Raw genomic sequence first — 11,154 nt, 5'->3', positions numbered from 1 at the left:
GTAAACTCTCCTTTTTTTCCTGAGTCCCAGCAAGAGCTTCCCGTTCAGCCAGGCCGGTCGTCTTCCCCGCCCATTCTTCTTACGGCATACAGGGACAGCCTGCTCCTGCACCTTTAAGACTTCCTTCCTGAAGATCGTCCAGCCTTCCTGGACCCCTTTTCCCTTCAGGACTGTCTCCCAAGGGACTCTCTCAACCAGCGTCCTGAACAGGCCAAAGTCCATGGTTGCAGTTTTGCTGCCCCCCCCTCCTTACTTCACCAAGAATTGAGAATTCTACCATTTCATATTAAATTAAGCTGTCTCGTAATAGTATTTGTAAAATAAAAGTATTATAGCAAAAGTATACAATCAACTGCAGTGCATGCAGTGCACACAGCAGGCTTAAAGCCATGCTGTTTGATGAGTGATTTAGTGTCAGTGAATAAATTGTCAGAATCAAACTACAAATTAAACTAGTCTCTTTAGGAAGCTTTTACAAACCACATGAGGTTCAAGAGTTACAGACTGTCCATTTCTGACACATGCAATAACATCCTTATGCTTTTCATCCCAGCAGTGAAAGGGGAAAGACTGGTAGTCCCACCTATCCAGCCTAGTGTAGGGTTTATAAAAATCCAACCATTGCTGCAGTTTCTCATAGACAACGGTAATTGTACCACTCAACTGATGAATATTCTTTTCTATCATTTTTAAGACTTCTATAAACACAGATACATACCACTTTTCAATTTAATGTCTTCTTATCTAAAAGTAACTTACCATTTCCAGATTATTTTCCAGTTATTTTATACATCTGAGTCTTAATGAAAAGAAAAAGGAAGAAAGCTGAAACGTGTTTTTCACCATATGTCACAGTGAAAATGGGAACATTTTCCTCCACTTCCAAAGTTCACATTAATTAAATAATGAAACAAAGAAAAACACAGCTAAATGTCAATGGCTTTCATTTGCATGACAGTTGAAGTGCCCTCCTGTGTCAACATAAGGCCTCGATTATTTTCAGACTGCATTACCTGTCACCTTTAATAAAAGCTGGTCAAGCAGGGAGAGTTGCAGCATGTGCTGAATTTGGCAATGGCATATCAGCAATTTATCCTAAGACCTGCAAAAGTGCAGGACACAAGGAAGGCCTGCTCCAAAAACAAATTTCCAAATAACTTCCACAACAGATTCCTTTCTGCAAATATTCAAAAACTTAAAAATGGAAAACTTGTTCCAAAGAGGACAGAATTGGGATCATACTGTTGCCACTATCATCCTAGATTATTCTTCTGTTTAAAAAAAGAAAATAAAATGAGACCTGAATTCTGGGATCATAACTGCCCATTTTGTACATGTTTAAATTCAGTTTCCCCTTGTTTCAAAGCAGCAAAAAAAATTTACTCTAAGCATCTTCAACAAAACTTCCATAAGGCATTTCCTTTCAAAAAAATCAAATTGATTGATTTAACTTGTTTTTCCCTAAAATAATCTGTATAAAAATGGTGTTATGATGCCAAAAGATAAACCTCTTCATCTAAATTGTGGAATCACTTCAAATCCTAGACATTCCCCTCACTGCTTTCCACACTTCATTATGCCACAAATCTCATTTGTCATACATAGACCTTTGAACACAGAAGTATTATATTTAATAAATATAAGCTTCTGTGGCTGGGATTGTGAAATTGCAACAGCATGAAAAAAAGATTGTAACTGTAAGCATATGTACAGAGGTGCCTGCTGTTGAACTTCAATAGAATCCTTGTGTCCATGTATAAAATTTTCTACAGCTCTCAAAACACAAATTTAGTGCTCGAGCTCTGAGTCTCCAGGAGCACTGAAAGAGCGCAGAGGGGCAGATTTCTGGTGCTACATAGAGTGCTGTATAGGCACAGCAAGTGGCTACAACTCAACATGTGGGCAGGAACATCTAATCATGCTGTGTTCACCTGAGAATCAAGCAATTAACTGCTAACATGCCACTTCTCACAGCCAATAAATAAAAGTGCTTAGGAATATAATCCATTTTACATCAATTGAATCCATTTCATACAATAACATCACAAATTTATTTTTTATAGAGATTTGTTATTTTAAAACACATTTTCAAAAAAATCAATGTACTGTGGAGAGAGGCGGGTGAGGAGGTGGATTGTTAGCCATTTGAATAGGTTTGAGAGATAAAAATGTGCAAGATCTGGACACAAATTTGTAGTGCCTTACTGCAGAGCTCAAGATAAATTGTTTATCTCTGTCCATACAAGCATTCTCTATATTGACAAAATTTTCACCTACTGTGAAACTGCACTATACAAACTCAGTCCCATAACTAAAAATATTGTCCTTTTCCAAAATTTAAGACTTCTTTAGCAATAGTATGCAAGCTTCCAGAAATTAAACTCTTAGAAAATCTCATGTATCCATTTATGCACAGTTAAAAATGTGAGACAAGGCTCCCTAAAAACTTTACACAGCAAGAGGAAAAATTCCACTTTTTCACTCCAGCAGAAGAATGTCAATGAACTGCCTCAAGTCCACATGTCCTGAGCTCAAAAAGGAATTTTTTATTATTTAGATTGTTGTTTTCATACAATCAACTTTTGGGGCAGTTTATTTTATATTTATGTTCCAATAAGAAGTCCCAACTTTAAAAACATCCCCCCCCCCTCCTCTTCTGCTTATCAAATGCTATATTAAGCCATGTATCTTACCTTTACTGGCTTTGCTGAAGACACAGCTTCCTAGATTCTGTTCTGGTACTTTGAAAAACTTGCATTTGTTAGTACTTCATGAATGAGAGAAATAGTTAGAAATACAGTTTAGTGTTTGAGTCTTTGTCCTTCCCTGCTCCTGTTCACTAACCCAGCCAACAAACTAAAGTCTTTCCTACACAATCATCCTGTGTGGCAGCCTCGTAACCTCTGACCACAAACAAAACAACACACATCTTCAAATACATCTGCCACTGCTACTGTCCAGTCCATAATTTCAGAGTTTCTCACACCCCTAATGAAAGGATGCTTACAATGTTATTTCTGTGTTGCCTTGGTGATGTCATGAATGTACTTTTGTTTCTATAGCACCCAGAAAGGAATTCTTACATCAGAAGTAGGTTTGGTTTTTTACACTGGACATCTGTGATAGACTGCTGTATAGGGAAGAACACAAAAACATTGTTTTGCTGAGATTTGTGTAAGCAAGTTTTTATTAGTTATTCCTCTGAGTTGTAACACCAGTTTTCCCCTCCACTCCAAGTAAGGCAAACTGCACACTTCCTTCCCTTGATCATTTCCTCTCTGAAAACACTTTTGTAACATGACTGTTTATTTTAAAGCCACAGAAAGATTGGGGCGGGGGGGGGGGGGGGGGGGGGGTCGGGGGGGGCCGGGTCATGGACAGAAAAAGGCAGAGAGGTGCACTAATGCTTGAAGTAGTTGCCTGTACCCTTGATGCACAGCCTTGGGTACACACCAATGTATTGAATTAAGAGTGTGTTAGCAAATTGTTGTTCACTCTAGGATGCTTCAAGAGTCGCTATACCAGCATTCTTTCCTTTCCCTTCCACTGCTCCTGTTCTTGGAAGTAAGGAGAGGTTATTGAGCACACTGAAACAACTCCAGCAACATCTGTAGCTTTCATGTCTCCTTCAGGCTTTTCAGACTGAACAAGGTTCTAAGATTATGATGCTCATTCTCTTTGTAATGTAACTGTTTTCTTTTTGGTCCATCAACTGTCTCCAAAATATTGGCAGCGTGTCATTAACAAGTCTGCAGTCCCTGGTTGAAGAGATAATTTTGCTTATGTATCTGCTCTCAAAAAGCCCAAAAGCTATCACTCAACAATTTTTAAATTTAACTTGCACCAAGATTCTTCCATTCCTATTGACTCATACACAAGGCTGGTAGGGGAAAAGATATGACTGCGTGGACAGCATTACCATTGGTTTAGACACGGTCATCTGTTCCACATCTTTCCTTTAGTAGCTGCATGTTGTCCCACCATTTAGACTTCTTTGGCTGAGACTGCACTTGACTGAAAGCCAGCATGCAGGAATTCATTTTAGGTAGAACACAGCAATTAAAAAAGCTAAACAACCAAAGGTAAGTGTGGAACGGAGATCATCCTTTTGGCATCAATTTTATATCCACCCTATAAAAGTAGGTTGGGCATTCAATTGTAAGTCTTCTGTTTACCACAACCAGGCAGCAACAACTAGGAAAATGGTATTTTTGCCCTTTTAGAATGAAGATTCTGGGTTTATAAAACATCATCCTTCCCAGCAAAGACACCTGTGCAAAGCTGCATAGGGTTTTCAAGGCCACATAAAGTGTACCTTCTTCTGTCCCAAATTGCTCCCTTTCTCTTCTGTAAAATGCCAACTAAGGTACCTCACAGACCCTTGACAAAAGCAATAAATCAATTTTAAACATATTTTAACCTGCTGTCTACCAAAGCCTGAGGGCTTTCTTTTGCCAGACCTTCAAGGTATATTGTAAAGCCAATAGATACTTTTCCTGAGGGAGTGGTTTTCTTCCAGGGGAAAGACTATCATTCAGCTCTATGAAAGTAGTATTTTGGTATTCTCAACCATATGATATTTACTTTACTGCGCTATTAATTATTTTGGTTTTCCTTAGTGATGCTGTGATGGATGAATTGTATCATATTTATTCTTTCAGTTTATGTATCACAGCTAGTTTTCAATGCTCTTGGAGCCAAAATAATGTTCTCTCTCCCAGACTCACTACTTTTATAGTGGCTTCTCTATTACATGTCTGTTCATTCATTCAGCCTTAGAACAATACAGTGGACTTTTTTTTTTTTTTAAATTACTTTGCATTCAACATTTAGAGAGATTGCTCATGGAGAAATACAACCAGAGGAGAGGTTAAAGTTAAAACAGAACCACAAACAGAAACTGGAACAGTAGAAGGAATTGTTATGCAGTGAGAAACAGAATAAGAACACGTGGTTAACTAAAGGAAAAATGAACAGAGACCTAGTACTTCTGAACACTCAGGGGGAGGGAGGGGAAGGCATGATTAGGGAAGAAGTATGAAATAAATTTATTCCCTAATTTGCATCCCATTTTATCTTGACTGTACTGCTGAGTGATAAAATCTATTAGGCAGCAACTCAGCAAATGACATTATGGTCAGCACAAGCTAATTAATTAGCATATATTTAATTCTAATTAGATTTTCTAGGGCAAAAAAAAATTCTCAGTTTCTCTTTCCATTTTCCATAAGCACACAGTTTTCTACAAAGTACCATCTTTTGCCCCAAGGAGAATGTAGTTTGATGAAAAATAGGCAAACATTCAGAGTGTGGAAGGAAAGTGGTACAACACAGACACTAGAAGAAAACTGTAGCTGCCTCCAAACTCCAGTTTTGGGTGGTATTTGGTATTTTAAGCTGACTCTGTATGCAAATGGAGTGAATTGCTAAGTAACATGTAGAGTAAGATGCCAGAACAACCTGCAAAGAAACTTGGAGAAAGTTCCAAGTACAGCCATGTACAGCCATCATGCTGGTTTTGTGATGGTCACCTCCACACCCCCTCTCACTTATTAGAAAACCACACATTCTCTACAAAACATTATTATTCACTGCTTTATCTCATCTTATTTTCCAACGTAGTTTCTCTTTTTTCTTTCCTAAAACAACCCCTTCCAGGGACAGAGGAGCTGCCATTTCAAGAGATGAACACAGAAAGCCTAATTTCTCTATCAAGAGAGGATCATTAAGTAAGAGTATTTGAACTGAGATGATTGCTTTATTTTGAAAACTGCGCTGCAAAACCCTGGAGACTTGAGCCTTTACTGTCTAGATTGTGCCATTGAGCTGGTTTCTTATGAAGAGACTCCTTACTAGAAGAATTGTTCTAGAAAATTGTTTCCAGAAGGAAGTTTTTAAAGATACTAAGAAAACTTCTAGCATTTTATTTCCTGAAGCAAAGCAACCAAAGGAGAGGCCAGAAGTAGATGCTTGTAGATACATAACAATTTGATTAAAATTTTTCCTCACTATCCTTGTATAAATTCTTCCCCTCCCACCCTAGTTCATTTTCTCTTACATTGCCATTCAGACACTATTGTTATTAAGCAATATCTAGGTCTCAGCATGTGTCATGTAATATAGATATAGATCCCTGTTGGGAAATCAATGATATGCAATGTTCTGCCCCAGAAAGAGATGGAAGTTGGCTGTTAAGTGACATTATTTATAAAGCACATGCAGTGAAAAGAATGTAGACAAGAGTGTGATAGCCTTTGTCTAAGTTTCAAACTCTATTAAAAAACCCTGAAATAAAAACTCAGTAATTTATTTACCTAACAGAGAAATAGGGCAGTATTGGTTCTATGTATTTTCAACAGTTCACTTATGTTTTGAAGTCAGTTTTCTCAAGGCTTGGTAATTCAAAATTTATCAGAAGAAACACAGCATATATGCTGAAAAAAATATCCCCCATCTCATACAAAATTTTATGTTTTTCCCAATCCCTTAGCCAAAAATATTGAGTATGTTAGTTTGTTTTTAAAAATCATGTTGCAATCAGTTGTAGTTTGTATTTATTTAAGAGCATGCAAATTCCCTAAGTGTCACTTTGATATTACTGCATTGGCTTTTTCAGGTGAGCTGAAAAAATATTTGTTTTGGTTTTATTAATATTATTACATTTTACAGCAAAATGTCCCAATTAGGATGACATTATATGATCTGGTAAGACAGCTAACAGGAATTGGCTCAGTTTACACATTGTAATAGATTAATTATTTTGGACATTGCATAATTGCTTTCATTACCTTTCTGGATCTTACATAGGAAAGGAAAATGACTAACATTCTATGAGAGACCCAAATAATGTTCTAAACCAGCAGGTAGGATCATGAAATAACCATAAGCAAGTCTGAAAAGCATAGGTGAAAGGCAACTGCTAGGAACCTGGAGCAACTGCAAAGCTCGGAAGTTATACCAAAGAAAGCCTGGTATTCGGGAGGGTCACATATCATAGTGAAATTCCATCAAATTTAAAGACTTCCATTATTTTCTATTCTGAAGAAGAAAAGGTGAAGTCATTAGTAATTGAGGCTGTCGGTAGAGTAACCTGAATTTAAAAAAAAAAGTGAGGTAGGGGGGAATGAGAACAGAAGCAGCGTAGAGAGCAATCAGAAAAGCTGATAGATCTGAAAAACACACAGTTGTCTAGAATGCAGGATCTGAGACAGGAGTACTAACCCTAGAGCAAGTTTGAGCCTCCTTTATATTTCCACCTCAGGACTGACAAGGCAGAGGCTGGTAACTCACAAACTGTCTTTTGGGGGCATCAAAATAATAAGCTATTTTTGTTACAACTTACTGAAAGTGTGGTGGGCTCCTCTCTGTGAGGAGACAAAAGGGAGGAACTGGAAAATTTCTAGTTATTCTGCATATTTAAATGTGAAAAATACAAATGACAGAAGTGGAGTATAGAAGGACAAACTGCACAATTTTATTCCCTCTGAGCTCTCTCTGTACAGGGACATGGAGCAAACACCTCATAGGGTCTCATTTGGTCTTTTGGGAATCTTATTCGAAATCTATCTCCAAAGCACCAGCTGCAACCAACCCAAAAGTTTCATCAAAAAATCTTGGAAACAGGTTTGTCTCCTAGATCCATTTTGAAAACCAAAACATTTACATGAACCCAGCCCCAGCTCTGAAGGAAGAGACCAGCACTTTACGGGGTCTTTTGCTGCACAAGCTTGGCTAAAGATAATGCTGCCTGTCTCTTTCTGTTAACTGTTCTCAAACTGTATTGAAGATCTATCAAAAGACATGTTCTTTGAAACCTGATGAAGACCCTTTTTCACTGAGACCAAAAATGAGAGAATTATATTGTCAGGTGCTTTAAAATCCACAGGTAGATTGATTTAACTCTACAGAATTGTTACTGAGTAAATTAGTATTAGTTCAATACAGATAAGATAAAAGATTCCAGAAACCAGTTTGCTAAATATAATCTTTAAAGGAATTTAATGAAAAGCAGAACTTCCCCAGAACTTGGACATTTTCTTCCTTTTTTGAAGCTGGATTTTGGTCTAAATCATATCAAAGTTGAAAAGGAGAGAGAGAAAAAAAAAGAAATGGACAAACCAGATTTTCCCAGATCCTGCAGTGCTGAAGGAAACAGGCAAAAACCTGAAGATTTAACCAGCACTTTCATGGATATTACTAGGTTTCCCAACCTCAAGCCACCAGAAGCCTCTGCCCAGGAGCTACAGATCATGCAGCTTCCCTGTTCATAGGCTGCGAGGACAGTTTGCAGTGTTCCATCTGAGATCCTATGTAAGGTAACCAAACCCAAGTTACCCTGAATGCAGTGCACTAAGTGAGAGAAGCCTAATATTTTGTAGGAAAGCAAGTTTGCTATTAGCTGTTTTCAAGCCTATATTTGAAATTTTTCTGAATGGAACTATGTATTCATTTAAAGAAAGCCGATCATTGTTTTTTTCATTAAGGGCTTCCTGATGTACATTCATAGCATATGCTTTCTGTGTTTCTAGGCTGTATATGTATGTGTGCAGACATGTATGTATACACAGGTAGAAGATGAGATATATTGCATGTGTCACAAGGAAAAAAGCGTATAGCATATAAGGAAAAAAAACTCATTTTGCACATACAGTCACAGCTGTTTCTGAAGCCACTGCTAAAGGAACACAATATAAATTTTAATACTCCAATAACAAGAGAGCAGTCTGAGAGTTCAGGGTCAGCCTTAATTCTGAAATTTACTGAAATTTAGCCTACTCACACTTTAATAGTACTCAACTGTTACTTGCATTCTGTTTCAAATTCTTCATGTCTCCTGTTGTTACCAGTGGCCAAAGAACAGTAATCCTTGCCAGGGAATTATCTATGTTTTTCCACAACAGCGTGCATGAAACCATATCCATTTTCCACAAAAATATCTAGCAAATTATTCTGCCACTGACTACATTACTTGTTCCCCTACAAACATGCTCCAGGTAACTGCTTCTTACCACTCTTTAGTACCCTTAGCGTTTACATCTATCGTACTTCCAAATGCTTGACATTTTTATATTTCTACAAAACTGTTTAATATTTATATTGCAAGTAGGCCAAGAACCTCATCATGCTCGAGAACTAGTTGTTCTAGCCATTGCAGACAACAGGGATATTGACCATAACAACCTGCAATTTAAAATGACAAGTGAAAGACAAGTAGGAAAGGAATGTACGTTAGGAAAGGAATTACACGATATTGCATTTCCCTCTGTATATAGTATGCATCAGTCACATGCTCATTCCCCTTATGTGCCCCTCACTCTATCAGCATCAGTCAGCCTTCTCCTAGGCACCATTTCAAAATTTGGTCTGAAAGAGGGAATCAAAAGATGCAGTGATCACAAACTGAAGAGCCTGAAAGACCACCTTCATATTTAAAGAAGAGAGAACAGTGTGGAGAAACTCAGTCATGGATTAGAAATATACAGTAATAAATAAGTGGGAAAGAAAAGTAGGGAGAGACCATGTTGTTTGAATCTCTAATACTACTATGCTTTGATTACATTATCCACCACCTTCACGCTTTTCCTCTACTCCTCCCTTGACCACCAGCCTTCTTGTCTTAGTGTTAAGTGCAATGTGTAAAGTCCTGATCTTTATAGTCTTTCTTCCTAATTCATCTGTTCCAGGCCCTCAGTCATTTCAGTTATCTATCTATTCTTTCCTTTCCTTTCCTTTCCTTTCCTTTCCTTTCCTTTCCTTTCCTTTCCTTTCCTTTCCTTTCCTTTCCTTTCCTTTCCTTTCCTTTCCTTTCCTTTCCTTTCCTTTCCTTTCCTTTCCTTTCCTTTCCTTTCCTTTCCTTTCCTTTCCTTTCCTTTCCTTTCCTTTCCTTTCCTTTCCTTTCCTTTCCTTTCCTTTCCTTTCCTTTCCTTTCCTTTCCTTTCCTTTCCTTTCCTTTCCTTTCCTTTCCTTTCCTTTCCTTTCCTTTCCTTTCCTTTCCTTTCCTTTCCTTTCCTTTCCTTTCCTTTCCTTTCCTTTCCTTTCCTTTCCTTTCCTTTCCTTTCCTTTCCTTTCCTTTCCTTTCCTTTCCTTTCCTTTCCTTTCCTTTCCTTTCCTTTCCTTTCCTTTCCTTTCCTTTCCTTTCCTTTCCTTTCCTTTCCTTTCCTTTCCTTTCCTTTCCTTTCCTTTCCTTTCCTTTCCTTTCCTTTCCTTTCCTTTCCTTTCCTTTCCTTTCCTTTCCTTTCCTTTCCTTTCCTTTCCTTTCCTTTCCTTTCCTTTCCTTTCCTTTCCTTTCCTTTCCTTTCCTTTCCTTTCCTTTCCTTTCCTTTCCTTTCCTTTCCTTTCCGTTTTGTCTGTATTTCATTTAAGTTTACACTCTTTAAGGTAAGTATATTCTTTTACAGTCATAGAGTGGGATCTTCAGGTTCATTTAATTTTATTTTCACCACTATAGTAAAATGATTACAAAGGTGAGATCAGTTTCCCTCAAACAGCAAAAACAAGAGGCTGGAGCTGGTTTCAGAGAACAAGAACTGGTTTGGGGCAATTAGTAAGCAGTAAAACACAGAAGTAGGTGTAATTCTGATACAAATGGCTGAGACCTCCCAGTTCTTCCCATGAAACAGGGCCTGAACGATCCACTGTGCCTCTTGCAGATGGCCTGAATTCCAAAACTGGGTGGAAAGATTCAGAAGTATAAAAGTAATCTGTATTGCTAGGAAGATACAGCCTCACATGTAGGCAATTATCCCTGGAGATAGGAAGAACTGGGACAGAGGATGCTAGTGACACAAATGTGCAAGGACTCCAAAAAGTAAAGACTCAGCTACACTTCAAGGGTTTTCTAGCGTAGCTGAGCTGTAAAGTTCTCTGTCAGACCCACTCAAACCACCAAGAGAATTATTTTGTTGATGTAATTTAAACTAAATAAATGTTTTTGGCCCACAGATTATTTTTTAAATCTGCATAATTGTGGATGACATTTGAGTTACAGGCTAGGTTTGTTACATCCGTTAGCATATAGGTGGGGGTATTTTCATGTTCCAAAACAGTGCAGTTATAAGTCGCAAACTTCTAAGTACTGCCCAATCCTGAAATAAGGAGGTAAGACTTGCTTCAAAAAGGCTGGAACTTAGTTAAGAAGGTAGGTGGGAGCTGAAC

The sequence above is a fragment of the Pygoscelis adeliae genome, unplaced genomic scaffold, assembly GCF_000699105.1.
Source record: "Pygoscelis adeliae isolate BGI_AS28 unplaced genomic scaffold, ASM69910v1 Scaffold446, whole genome shotgun sequence".
NCBI lineage: Eukaryota > Metazoa > Chordata > Aves > Sphenisciformes > Spheniscidae > Pygoscelis > Pygoscelis adeliae.
The sequence above is the reverse complement of the archived record's forward strand: the minus strand, read 5'-3'. Positions refer to the sequence as shown.